We start from the raw sequence: 10,894 nt of genomic DNA on the forward strand, positions 1-10,894 counted from the left end.
GCTGAATATCAGGAACCGGAAAGCATAATTGTACTCTTGTTTGTTGAAAATCTACAAAAATCATATATCTAAGGTGATTGCGCCTCTAGTGTTACACTTTACGAGCACGTTTGCCTAAACGTGTAGAATACTGAAACCTAAAAGCAATATCATAAGTAATTATGACTACACAAAGAAAATTAAAATGCCTTTCGAATGTCTGTTCAATATCCACACAACTTCTGCAAACTTAACGCTTACTAAACGAATGTAATTAAGGTACAAGGCGCCTCGAAGATAGCTAGTCGGACTCTCAAATTTCTATAATTTTCGCTGATCTGCCACCCACAAGTGAACGTCTTTCACGTTCGAGGTGTAATCCACCCGAATAACCGTATTTGGTTTGAAGGATTGTTGTGTAACTGGCTTTTTCTACTGTCCAACTATTCAATAGACAGCGTTATGTCAAATCACCAGAACCGTCTCGTGAGCACAGCGCAGCCAGCGGTAGAAATTAGGCAGGGAATCAAACCATCATAGACAGGTCGTCTTTTTTTCGATTCAATAATATTAGGCTATACTGCATCATTTTGTCATGAAAATTATGTTCATCGCCACAAAATGACACAGTGAATGTTATATGTGTTTCATTTGGTATTGCGATAAATTACAATACATAAATACCGATTTCTATCAAAATATGACGCAGGATACCTTCTTAGCATACATGTATTTGTGTCATTTAGCCGCAGATTCATGGGAGGTATAATAACAGTTTGACCAAAGAGTTCATGCTTCTAGCATAATCCACTATTTTTAGATGACACTTATTAGTCCTCGCTCAACGAAGTCTAGAACGGGGACTTGTGGATTGAGTTTCGTGCGTGCGTACATGCGTCCGCCCGTGTTAAGCTGTTTCTTGGGCAAGTTCGAACATATTTGTCTAAAATTTGGTATAACGACAACAATATGATAGTCACATTATTTTGTCGTCTGATCCAATATGGCAATCAGGCTGCCAGTTTGGCGAAGATTTACAAATTATGCCCACCCTGATTGATTCCATTCAAAGTTGGCACAAATAAAATACACTATGACTTAAATGCATTTTACTTTACTTTACTTTACTTTACGGCACTGTCACATATGGGCGATTGTTGGCCATTTTGCTTCAATTTTTGTTCGGTTTTTGAGGCAGTATTCTTACATGAGTTGATCAATTTTCAGCAAACTTAGTATCTTGACGCCAGATGCACATCAACTTATCCCGCAATACAATTCACAAAGGCAGCCTGTCGGTCACTTCTGTTTTATAATGTTTGTCCTTCCATAGCCATAACTCTGATATGGTGGGACCGAATTCAGCGAAATTGGCATCAGGACGAAGTCAGGAATCGGACATATCGTCCGTCCGTTAACCTGTCTGCCAATCCGTCGGTCCCCAGCCGTTTCTCAGACATGACTGTACCGATGTGTCTTAACTTGATATAAGGACCACAAACTATAACATTCATTGTATGTCGATATATTGTGATATCAAGTCTAATATGGCCACCAAGCGGTCATTTTGTGATTGATTTTGGTTACAAGTTAGCATACCGACAGTAAACCACTAGTGTTTGTGCATTTTGATATGTTATGTGACACCATCGCACATTGGCAATTGGTGGTCATTTTGTTTTATTTTAGTTGGAGTGAAGTAAGCACTCTGATAAATCTGGACCGATCTCAATCAAGGTGAGCAGCATGACGTACTACCATGGCATTCAGATGCTCATCAATTTATTTTACGATAAAGTCGATAGGGCAGCTATTACCTCTGACTTGGCCAATTCCATTCAAACGTTGCACAAGTGCACAGTACTATGGAAAACAGCTGCCCGTCAACATATTTGAATATACAATGGAATATGTATGCCTGGTGGCAACTTTTGTTTTACGTTTATTCGGTCGTTAACGAGTGACCTGACATACTTTGACAGATTTTAGTCAATTCTTATGCTTGTTACCTTGGGGAATGTGAGTGAGGTATCAGTCTAGATCGTAATGCTTTCAGTAAACAAAGCTTAGCGACACTTTGCTGGTTGTAAATACCGTTTTAAATCTTTAATACAAAATGACAGTGCTGTTATGTACAAGGTCTCGATTTTCATTCTGCCAGTATGCCAAGACATACGTCTTTTTTCTTTCGCAATATGATCCAATATGGCGTCTAGAGGTCATTTTAGTTTTCGTCTGTTCAGAGCCACAATTTCAATAAACCTTCGCGTAGTACCATGAAGTACAGATGCACGTCAATTGTTTTAAGTGATCCGATATGGTCGTCTTGTTGTCATTTTGCTTTAAGTTTTGTCAAGCTTGAGCCATACGTCAGACATGGCATGACCTATTTAATTTATTAAACGGGACACAGAGACAATGTGCTATGGCATATAGCTATGACTACATGTACGTATACTTACCATTCTCATCGGTGCATTATTCATTTTTTCATTCAATAAATTAAAGTACATCTAACTAAATCACTGAAATAATTGGTTGGGGCTTTGTAATTTACATTGACTTGTTATACAATAAGATCAGTCGTTGCCACAAAGGCTTGGACTGGGTAAGGCAAGCAGCGTTACTCACCGCGAAGCAAGAGGGAGTAAGCTTAGCCTCTATCCATGTTAAAGCAACGAAAGCGCACAGTAAATAAAAGCCCGATCAAAAGCTCACGATGTAATACAAAGAGAGGCCCTGTCTGATTGTCATTATGATTATGATTAGATGTGAAGTACTTATACACATTTAAAATTCAGGTAAAACCATGAAAAAAGTCGACCAGTCAAACTTTTAGGCAGTGCTAGTTTTAGATATTTTATGTTTCGAAGATCCATAGGGACACTTCCTCAAGTGTGAGAATCATGCGATAATTCTCTTTTTTCTCTCTCTTAATCAATTTGCGAGAATTGTACTGTCTCACAATCTATCTGCTAAATAGATGGGTCTTGCAATAAATTTTAGCGAAATAGATTTCCCGCGGATCAGTCTGATTTTTATTTCTCGCAGTTTAATGGCGTTAAAATACAATATTTGCAAATTCACTGCGAGAAATTACAATTAACGCTGACTAAAGATACATGTAGTATTCTATTTCATCCAGCCTCGTTGTGAAAAATTAAAATTCTCAGTTAAGCGAGAAAAAATATATAGTTTTAACATGACACTCGCAAAAAATTGGAAGCTCCATTACTTGCTAAATTCTCGCAATATCTTCTCATAGTGACCACAATGGTAAAGTTGATACAGTCTATTGAATTCCAAATCGCTCAATATAGTTTTTTTAAGTACATATCAATAAAATATTATGCCGTGTTTCTGTGTATTTGTAGCTAATTCTAAATGTATCTGGCAAATGAAAAGTGATGGTACAATAAATCAAGACCCAAACAATGCACAGTTGGACTTATGAACGTACGTCAGACAATCCTGGGTCTACTCTCGTGACTAGCATGACCGCAGATCAAGAGGGTATATTTGAAGGCGAGAGTGTTAGGTCTTCATTCGTATATTTTTCCGAATAATATCTACCAAAGCTTGAAACGAAAACCAATGAAAGTTCAACACAAAACAGCGACAACTCCTCGAGCTCCTATTAGGCTTCAAGACAGTGCTAACATGAACAGAAGTATCCATAAAACAAAATGTGTATAGGTCGTCGTGTCGAATGTAGTGTAGTATGGTAAACACCTAATACCTGGTTCTGAAAGCTTTAGCTCCCGTTTACTACCCTGAGGAGCCGTGTGTTACAAAAACACATCGCCATTACCCGAAGCTGAGGGGTATAGCGATGTGTTTCTGGTAACACACAGCCACAAGGGGTAATAAACGGGCGCTATAGCCTTAAGTGAAAACAAGGTTGTAGGTGTTTTATAACACGCCAAACGCTCATATTGTATAATTGTATGGTTTTCCATGTGTTTTGATATTGTGCACCGCAACAATCCATTGTGACAAGTTTACTTAGCGATTAGCCAACAGCGATAATCGCAGTACCACTTTCTTCAAAAAATATTTTAAGCATACCTAGCAACACCCTTGAATGTACTCGAATCTTTTTCGTCGATTAGCTGTTCAAGTTCCTACGGTGTTGGAATGAACAACTTGCTGTTCTAGAGAGAGGCTCGTCGCTCATCACACCCCGTCCATCGTTTCAAAGTTGCAGACGACACTACGGTCACTATCTAGCTACGTGTCTAAAGTAAAAAATATCCATAGACCTCCACAGAAATGTGTCACATTCTGGTTATTAAAACTCACAATTTTGAGACTTCTTTTCCTAGTTTCTAAGGGGAATCAATTAACTATGTATGCTGCTCACTGGGATCATAAAACACGGAGGGTCCAACTAATAAAATTTTGTCAAAAAAAAACTCGAGGCCAGGGGAACGTTATCACTAAGAAACTTAAAATGCGTATCCTCCATGAGAATTCGGTAAGATTGATACCAAGCCTGTCTTGATAATAAAGCAATACACTGTACTTGAATATTAATTATACATACTGTTGCACGCTGGTATTACTTGAAATTGGCTGTTATTTAAAGTGAAATTCAAAATAACTTGGAATTACAACGTGCTTTGATGATAAGAAAAACGTTTCTGGCTTTAAAAAATTATGCCACCTGCATTCATTATAAACGTTCTCATTCGAAAGATTTTGCAACAATTTATCCAAATACGACATTCATTTTGCCACAGTCAACAATGTTGCTCACACTGAAAAAATCACCCTTACACTGTCTGCTTGAACATTCTTATATTTCCTTTATTACATTTCCCGTCGATGAAACTGCTCAGAACGCTGACGATAGTATTATTCGGTACAGTGTGTATGGATCGGCACAACGATTGGTGTTTCCTACACTGATTGTGTTCTGTAAATGAGAAGAGTGGACGTCGTATTGGGTTGAATTGTTGCAAAATCTATCAAAGAGAGCGTTTGTTATGATAAAGTTGACGCAATTTTCTATCGCCAAAAATGTTTTTCTAATTACCATAGCACGTTGTTATTCCAAGCTATTTTGAAATTCACTGTAATATTGGGCACGCAATCTCTTTCGAGCACAATTGTGTTTTAACATCACAGATAGTGTAAAAGCGCCCTTACTGGTCACGTAAATAACATTATTATATTGCTACGATGGGAAGATCGACGACATCTTCTTCAGGAGCTAAATTTCAATCTCCCCTACGGTTATACACGATCTTAATTCATTCATCGTAATGGACACCAGGCCAAACATAAGATCCAATTTGATTTCGGAACTCGGTACATTCAGTAATATGATGTGCTCAATTTCATATGGACCAGATATTGAGGCGTCATCATCACTGTTTACATTGAGCCCGAGGGTGTCCACTTTGTTCTGTGAGTTTATAACACAGCGCCATGGCCAGAGGTCCATATACCTTCTTTTTATGAATTTGACTTTGTTTTGTGTACCGGTGATTTACTGTCTGTTCTGTGCTGTTTTGTGTCCATATAGATGTTTATAACTAGTGTATTAAGAATTTTGACCTAGTGTTATTGATTACGGATGGGTGTGATTGTGCTTATTTTACGTTGGTGCCGCCAACTAAGCTGTTCATGCAAAAAGGTGTTCGTGCGCAGATTTTCACTCGGCGGGCAAATTAAAAAACTAATCAGCTGGTTGGGAGAAAAATCTAAGAACTGTTTGCGGGGAAGACATTTCGCGTTTTTTTTTTCAGGGGGCGGGAGAAAATGTTTGACGTTGGATACCGGAAAATACATTATAGGGAGGGGAATGCCGTGGTTGATATAATTTGAGGGGAGATTAAGCGTCTGACTTAGAGGGAAGCAATGTTCCAAGGTATACTGCTAGCTGCTCGCACGGTTTTGCTTCGATCTGGGTTGCCTAGTGGACATCTAGTTGGCAATGGGGAATTTCCGTAGTAGGCAGAGGGCAGTGGGGAGCTTGAATTGTTGTGGAGAAGTTGGAGCGGGTAAACCATAGATACTTGGGGCAGTGAGCATCAAAATTCAGTTTAAGGCCGTACCACATATGCCAGAGGGAGGGCAGTTACGAACACCTCTACTTTCCCCTCCAAATTTTTGGTCAAGGTCAAAATTAACTAAAATTGATGTATTAGCCTTCAAAACAGGTTTTGTGATGATTTGGTAAAATCGATGCAATTTACCGGTTGGCGGCACCTGTTAATGCGCTTATTTGAGAACTGTGAATGCGACTTTCATAGAATCAATGTGTTAACGCTTAAAGAAATGTTCACATAATCAATCGAAACTTGCGGCAGGTGGGATATGTTCTCCTATCACAAAGACTGGTATTTTTAACAAATGTTACAAAACATACAAGATAAAGTGACCTTATAAGCTGTCTCCTTAATTTTACGTTTTTTGACCATGTACTTATTATAAGTATATTGGAAGCTCACTTATGTTGATCGGATATTTTTCTGTAGCAGCTGCTCTTTTGCTCCCTGTATTGGTTCTTTCTCGTACAAATCAGCACAGAGTTTTAAAGTGTACACCATGCTTATTCTGTTAAAAGAAAAGAACATCTGCTCATTTACAATTAGTCCATCATGACTATTAGCATCTCACTGTGGTGAAAAAACAGTTTTTCATATCGATTTCATCGCCAGTGTTGTTAATAAACTACTATGTCATTTTTCGAAATATTTGTCATTTTTCTTTGAATTCTTTATTTGGCAAGCCAAAAAGATGATGGTATGACAACTCGCGGCCTACACAGCACGACGGTAATGTGGATTCACGTTAGACGATTCTGTGTCAACCGGGTCACAACCGCTGTAACGTCAAATCCACAAGTATATATCAGGCAAGATATCTGAATTCGTTATAACTGCGAGCTGATTTAACCCAATACGACGTTCACTGTGCCAGTCAACATTGTCAGTATTGCAGCTCTCCCGTTGAAAACCTCCCCCGGACACTGACTCTTTGAACATTTTTATACTGCCTGGAAACTGCACAGAACGTTGATGATAGGTTTTTGTCGGTACAGTGTGGTCGGGTCGGTTCGACGATTGGTGTTTCTTACACTGAACGTGTACTGTACGTGGGAAGTGTGGACGTCGTATTTGGTTAAATTGTTGCAAAATCTATCAAAGGAGAACGTTTGTTATGAATACAGTTGACGTTATTTTCTATTGCCAGAAATGTTTTTCTAATCACCCAAGCACGTTGTTATTCCAAGCTATTTTTAAACTCACTGTAATTTAATTTCAAATATTTCATTTTCTCTTTTCGGCAACCCCTATCCCAAACCATCCGCTAAATACCATCGGCCAAACCCCCACTCTAAAAAAAGAGTGGTTCAATAACAGGGCGAGGTTGTTACATTTCTCTGACTTTGACCCTCGACAGATTGTAGAGTTCATGGAGCACTCACGCTCGTACACTCACTATCGCTCATCGCACACAAACTTTATCGAAGCAATGAATACATCGCTTAAACTGGGCGAAAGACAGCCTCAGGGACAGTTCTGTCCACCAGCAGAGCTATCAACCCAGGGTAGAAAATCGCACACAAACTTTATCAAAGAAATGAATGCAAATCACAATTATAAAATAAAAATAAAAACCAAAAAAGTGGTAGCATGCCGTCTAACTGGAACTTACAATTTGAGCTAACCAAACAGTTTATAGTTTACTTTTTGTCCTTGAACACCAGCTAGAGTAATATGAATGGTATACAAATTAAAAGAATAAGGAAAGACTGTCCATGTGATTAATATGATTTTTTTCTTGCTTTGAATTCATTGTATACTCGTATATATCAGGGAGCCACACGACTTCTCGCCAATGACACGAGTATAAGACGGCGTCAAAGAAACGTATCATATATCCCATACAACACTTCAAACGACACAAACGACAGCCGAGTGTCTCAAATCGTTTAATATTTCATTACACCATAAAACCTTGCTTTGGAACTTCTTTTGGAAACTACCTAAAGGCGTTAAGAAAGGGTTTTGTTGGACACGCAATTCAATTGAATGATTAAATGAAAGTTCCATGGAATAAAAACTAACTTAGGGAGATTGAAAATTCAAAGCTATCGGGAAGCACATGTGCAACATCATATATCAATTGAATAATTGGATGGTGTATTTATACATTTTAAAATCCGAATAGCAAACGTTTTAGGCATATTCAAGCTTCCAAAGCGGCAAACTAAAAAACTTAATATTCCCTTTTAAATTATCGTCAGGAAGGATATTTGTATGTTTGGTCTACATTTTAATCAAAATATGTTATGCGGATATTTTGGTATATCGACCAACCACTTTGCATCATGTGATGCACTGACAAGTTTCATGACGTTTCCTAGTCAGGCGATGTTGGCGATGAAATCTTTCATTATGGATAGCTTGCTTTTTTAAGCCTGATCCTCGCAGTCTTGTTTCCTCTTTTTTTTTATAAAAGAAGGCATGTCGAAAGATGGTGCGCTCCCTTGTTTGTTTCGAACTTTTGTCCCCTTGAATCAACGGGAAACGACCGCTACAATGGGGACTCACTGTGCCGACTCTACGACGCAGTCTCACTCGTTCTGAATACGGAGGATTATATAATTGCGCTTGGTTGTTGTGGTACGTACTTTATGCCAACTTGTGCAATTCGATTTTTACGCCAGCTTAACAGCTTGATTTAAAAATGAGCAACATGTTTCGCGCATGAACATTTGGCGCAAATAATGATATGCTAAGGTATATTATAAAGTAAGGTCAAGTTTCGATGGGTAAGTTCAAGTTTCATGGAAGACAAAATTAAAACACTTAAGGACTAACAAAATAGTTATCAAACCAACCATTTTTGCATAAAACAAAATAACCCTATGGGAGACATTCAAAATGGTAGTGTCACCAAAAGGTTCGTGCCCTTGGCAAAATCTGTGCTTCACAGATGAAGTTGAATATCAGCCGTTTTTGCCGCTACCACGAGTATATTTAATGAACTTGTGCTTTATATCACTGTCTTCAATGACAAATCCAACTATGAAAACACCAAGATATTTGTATCTAGTAATAAAGAAAACATCTTCTAATTAAAGATATTTTTCTGATTGTAGACGATGACACGCTCAATAGCGCAGACCTCACAAACGCAAATGAGCTTTTACAAGCCTTAACTGGATAGATTGAATTTCGTTAGATAATAAGCATATATGTAGTAAATATGATATGATACGAGAGAACTGAACCACAATAATCAGAAATCAGTTCAATTCCAAAAATATTACAATTTAACAAGTATTCAATCTAAACTCTATAAATCTGATGTGTTACAGCGCATAATAATAGAATACAGACAACCGAGATGGCTTGCAAAGCATGACTTTCATACCTAGCTAAACGACTCGGCATGTACACACCTTGGCCAAGTATTTTTGATCACTACACTCAATCTCTAAGGCCTTAATCGTGTCAGTTTATTCGTTTTTCAAAACGTTTTTCTTAGCAACAGTCAGAGGTCAATAACAGGCGACAAATAGGAATTCTCTAATCAACAGTCATGGCAAAGATGACGTCAGCATAAAAGAAGTAACCATTTTTTTCTGAGAACGCTGAGTTCTTCAGCAGAAAACCTACTAAGTATCATGCAAAACTATATAACTTCTAAAGAAATTTGTTAGAATCAGAGCAAAGTAGCTCGCTAACAATGAGTTAATTATGAATAATTTAGCATCTTTTGACATGCATATAGTAAATCAATGATAGCTGTGCGCGTCGAATATGTTAGTTGTCTAAATAATACACTCTGCAATATTTCTGAATATTTGTGTTTTTCTAAGAATTCTTTTTATAGTAGATTGGCGGAAAAGAGATGGTGCGGTAACTCATGGCCTAATAGGCGCGACCGTAGTGATATGTTTATGTTAGGCGATCCGGGGTCAACTATCGCAGTCGTCTGAAAAGAAAATTCACGATGTTACAATATCATGAGCTCTTCATAGTTCAGGGCTTTGTGTTTTGTTTTAAAATCTTCCATTTCCTGTTTTTTAACAAGCACCAACCCCGACCAATTTCGTGATGAAAAAGCCGATCCACTTTGCATTGCAATACATGTACTACGTTTATATTTGTGTACAACGGAACATTTTAGAGAATATAAAAATGATTTTGAAACATTTTTGCTATTTCTAATTTAAATACATCATACAGGATCACCTTACTTTGTATCCATGTGCCAAGTAGACCAGAAAATTGATTGCTAACCGCTGACTTTAAGCTCGAAAAAGGGGTATTCGCTATTGTTTCAAGAAAGTGGTCCGACGGAAATTGAGTGGGGGTGGGGTGGGGGGGGGGTCATATCTTATAAACCTGACCTAGGTGGAGGGTCACATTTAACAAACTTAATCTTTTGGAAGAGTCACATGTCATATTCCTAAGTTTATATGATGATTGCAAAATCTTAATGAATTGTGTGGAGAAACTTCACAACAATCCCATGAGAATCACGGCAATTTATATAGCACCAATATACTGAATAGGTCATGCACAAATGTATTAACTATGAATGGTGCATCTATTGCAGCAAACAAAAGACACAAATAGCAGTATCACCTTCTTATGCTGTTAAAACCATTCCTTATAACAGAACAATATAAGTCTCTCTTTTATGCATCAGCTTCACGTTTTTACGAAAGCGGCGTATTCTACTTATAATGCCCTATAACAAAGCTTTTATTTATGGATGTAATATACACACACACAGCAGATTTCCAATATTCTTGAGAAATACATTGTGAAAGAATATACAGTTATCAGTGATGTCAAACATCTTGAAAGGCTGAAAATGACAAAGGATATTAGGTAGAACAAGGAAAAAAGAAATGTACTTGAAGAAAAGATGTATAATGATGTTG

The sequence above is a fragment of the Ptychodera flava genome, chromosome 5 (assembly GCF_041260155.1).
Source record: "Ptychodera flava strain L36383 chromosome 5, AS_Pfla_20210202, whole genome shotgun sequence".
Lineage (NCBI taxonomy): Eukaryota > Metazoa > Hemichordata > Enteropneusta > Ptychoderidae > Ptychodera > Ptychodera flava.